The following is a 4400-nucleotide window of genomic DNA, read 5'->3' on the forward strand; positions in this document are numbered from 1 at the left end:
TTTGTAGCTTGTCATGCCGTGACTTTACCTTTGGAAGTGAAAATACAAGTAGATGATGCAATAACTGAGTTAGAAGCGGCTGATTATCGTGAATGGGTTAATATTGTATAAATTCAAATGCAAATTTAATTAATTGTAGATTGTAATCATCTAATACATGAAGTAGGTTAAGTGCCATCATATTTTTGGTCCTCTTTCTCTTCTCACCCTTTTCGGAAGTGTGTTTTGTGTAGAAAAAAGTAGGGTAAATTTCTTGTGTTCTGTGTAATTTTCTTTAGCAGTTGTCTTCCATTGTACATTTTAAAGCTTCGATATTTTGTTATAATTTTTTTGTCTGTTAAGAATTTTTTTCTTTAAATTTTCAGACAGATGATGTTGAAAATTTTCAAAGGATGTACACTGTACACTGTAATCGGAGCATGTCTCTACTATTCTGGACACTTGTTAAGTTCACATCTACGTGATGAAGACTTAGTAGAAATTAATGCGTATTTAAAATTTAACAGTATATTAAGGCTTAGCACTGAAAAGGAGTTGGACAAACTTGTTATGTGGAAGGAAGTTTTTATCAAAGAACATAGAAGTCAGAATAAAAACGACAGAAATGAGAATAAGTAAACTTGAACTTTTTTAATTTTTTTTTATGTTGTGTTGTCCAATTCTTTTTTGTTTTTTTAATGTAGAATACCAGATGGGCGTTGGTTTCTTTTGATCGTTGGTAAGGGTCATTTTATATTAGCCACCCTTATGGAAGCAGATGGATGTACAGAAGATGTAAGTAATTATTGTTAGTTAATTTTTCTGACTCCAATTTTTCCTTTTTTGTTCTTCTATCAGTCAATCTGTATGGATTCATAACAATGTTGCTTGGCATGTTGTTTACAAACATTGCTTATCAAGGAATATTCTTAAACTTTTTTCTCTTCTATCAATATCTTTGTGTATAAATATTAGTGATTTTCTTTAAATGGTTTTACAGGCGATAGGTGTAACATCCCCATCTCCATTTTACGTGGAGGATTGTGAAAGCTGTTTGGAACTGCTTTACGAAGTGGGACTGCATAAATATTTGGCTACCTGGTTCTCATCAAACACATTACCACAGGTTGAAACAACTCCTGAATACTTGACAAAGTATGGCAGGAAAATGAGGTATTGTAAGTTTATGATTATCTTTTACCCGCGCCACCGTCCGTTTATTATTAGTTCAATGAAAGTAAGGCAAAGATTGTTATTCTCAGCCATCTCAGTATAAAATAGAAGGCTAAACTTTTTTATTTTCTGTTCCAGTTCATTAAATCGACAAGGCGAGCAGAGTATAGCAGATTTATAAGATTAAAACATTGCATGTTCTTATTAAGTACGAGTGTAAAAATCTGCCTGGTCTCCGCCCTGGTCTGTGTGAACGAAGCCTTTCATTGTGTACTTCAAGTATATAAATAGATTATATTTTAATCAAAGTCTAAGCGTAAAGTCTAGTAGCTTTTTAAGTTTTTTTTTATTTGAGATCGGATTTGTAGTTTTTTTGCAAAAATTTACAATAAAATGTCATCATATGTTATAATTTTCAGGATGGGAGTAGAACTAGCGGGAATATTGATATGACAATTATAAGAAAAAGTTTATTAAATGAACTCAATCATGTGACTGTCCACAGGTATAGTAAAAAACATGATATTAAAAAAAAGAATGAGGTCCTATTCTAAATTATTAAATATAGAATTCGAAAATTTTCAGAATAACAGCCGGTGAAGAGAATGTCCTATTTCATTTTGTACAACTGGAATCAGAGAAAGGAGTTTTGATAGCGCCAATGAAAACTATCGAAATGCAAGCGAACAATGTTTTATATTCTTACATTGTTGTTACTTTTAGGAGGGCTTGTAAGAAGATACCTGATTTACTACAATATAGTATGAAGTAAGTTTATAGACTCCGTCCGCGCAGTATTAAAAAAAATATAATAAGTAGACTATGTTTCCTTTCAGACTATGTTCCACATCTGTACCAAATTTCATCAAGATCCGTTGAGCCGTTCAGAAAATAACTTGCAGCAAACATCCGTCCATGTAAACATTCGCATTAGTAAGATTTTTTTATTCTGTCAAAGAAAAAAATGATATTTGTTTTAATTATTTACTCTTATTTACTATAATTTTTATTAATCTTATGTAAACTTACAATTGAACATGGACACTATAATACAATGTTATTTTGATTTTTTAACAGATTTAAAAAGAACCATGCGCCATCAAATCAATCCTAGTGGCCAGTCTATAGTATACTTATTATACTCTTTGCTAGTGGCAGTCAGAGAGTATGGCAGCTTGTTTGAAGTACCTCCTGATGTTTTCATTCAGTGTGGCATCAATAAAAAAAATTGTGAACCCTTTCTGTTTTGGGTTGTCGGGTAGGAATTGTCTTCTATTATTATTTTCAGACTTGGAAAAGGAAGCATATTTTTAAATGAAATGCTTAACATTTAATGTCTTGTACTGGTTTATAACTTTTCTTTCATAATCATTTTGCAATTATTTTTTCATGCTAACTTCTAATCCTAAATAATAGTTATAAATCATTGTACTATTGTTTAATTTTTTTTATTTATATTTTAGGGAAGTTTTCAGTGAACCAGAACCAAGAGAACTATACATATGCTATCACGAATCTGTTCCCCAAGATCTTACAGAAGTGGCTCAATTATTATCTTATTTAGAGTAACGTAATCATTTAACGTAATAATTTTATATACTCTTTGGTGGGGGGTGTCTTGTTTTCATGATGAATACAAATAACTTGTAAATTTTAAATTACATACTTAAATTAACTAGATTAAATTGTTGTTTATTTATAATCCAAACTTTAAATGTAAAGAAATCAAAAATTTTCACCAGGCACGCGAAACTCTATTAGTCTATGGTACAAATTGAACGCAAACGGAGATCCTCCATCTTGAAAATTGTGTCTATCCCAGGGGGTGGAAACTTAGAAGAAGGACGGTTTGTATGGAAAGTGGCGCCACCTTTTATATAATGGTAAACATCATTTCATCTCATGGCTGAGAAGAAGCATCATTTCTGTCATCGAGACATTCATGTGTCATCAAACCGCTACGTTTTTTCGTATTTCTATTTCTGTTCTTGTATTCTTAGTTAAATGTTGTTTCATTCATTTTGTTTTTAATTAAAATGTGTTTTCGTGAAAAACGACGCTGTATGCAACTGTGTTTTAGATGGACTGATTATGGTAAGTTACAATTCAATAAAAATTTTCATGTTATTCCCATACGTCAGACTCATTTAAACATTTAAATATTTTCGTATTTTGGTGTAGTTTTTAGCACCACAGTGATTTATACTTTCCGGTTATCATATTGAATGGTGCCCTACTTCTAATACATTTTACATATCAGTTCCTATACTTGACAGGAAATCACATTCTGTTTGTTTGTTGTAGGTGCACATATACACGGTTTCCCCCTTCCTGAGAGAAGGTCAGTGAAGTTCAGAAAATGTGTGCCAATCACTGGAATTATAGAGCCATAAACTGATGTGTCTGAAATTAGTAGGTGGGTCCATGTGTGTATATGTAAAAAATATATTTTTTTATTTGTAATTTTTTATTGTAAAGAAAAATCTGCTTGCCTATGTTGTAAGAGAATATGTTCAGAGTGTTTAAACTCGCAAATAACTACAAATTGCCATTTGCCAGCTTGCATGTGACTGAAAATATTTTGGGGGTTGGTTTTAATTACAGGGTATGCATTTTTTTGTGACCGCGCTATACTATTTATTACCGTAAATGTAATTTTCAAATATATATATTAAATATTAAAATATTGAGCTGATATCTTGAAAGTCATTGATGTATATGTACTTGCATAGATTTAAAATTAAGTTATGTAGAAATATAATAAATAATGTACAAAAATATAAAAATATTTTGTTTTTATTTCCCCAATAATATATAATAGGATCATTTTAATAGAGGTATTTCATAGAAGGCTACTTGATATCGGCTCACTATAATAATAACTGATAAGTGGGTGTATTATTTTTGAACATTGATTTAATGTCAATTTTAATTTCATAAATTAGATTCCCACTTATCAGTTATTATTATAGTGAGCTAAATAAGCGTGCCTACGTATATAGATACCAAAAAAAAAAAAATTAGTTCAGCGATTATACGCATGGAGCGCCACAATCGCCGTGGATCCACGACTTCGTGCGAGTTGCCCCTCTTTCTATAGTATACTTATTATACTCTTTGGTCTATCCCACTCATAAGTATTCTCTATAATTTTTGGGCTGTTTAAAAAAAAAAACCATAGTGCATATGAATAAATTGTGATTTAAAAATTTATAATTTCTTTATATTTAAAGTTTAGATAATAAATA

At 30.7% G+C, this 4400-nt stretch overlaps 1 pseudogene; it reads left to right on the top strand.

The window, feature by feature from the left end:
• The first annotated feature begins 3 nt into the window (after positions 1-3).
• Positions 4-2856, top strand: LOC106127293 (protein inturned-like; annotated as a pseudogene).
• The last annotated feature ends 1544 nt before the right edge of the window (positions 2857-4400 follow it).

This window comes from Papilio xuthus, unplaced genomic scaffold, assembly GCF_000836235.2.
Source record: "Papilio xuthus unplaced genomic scaffold, Pxut_1.1 DF824790.1, whole genome shotgun sequence".
Classification (NCBI taxonomy): domain Eukaryota; kingdom Metazoa; phylum Arthropoda; class Insecta; order Lepidoptera; family Papilionidae; genus Papilio; species Papilio xuthus.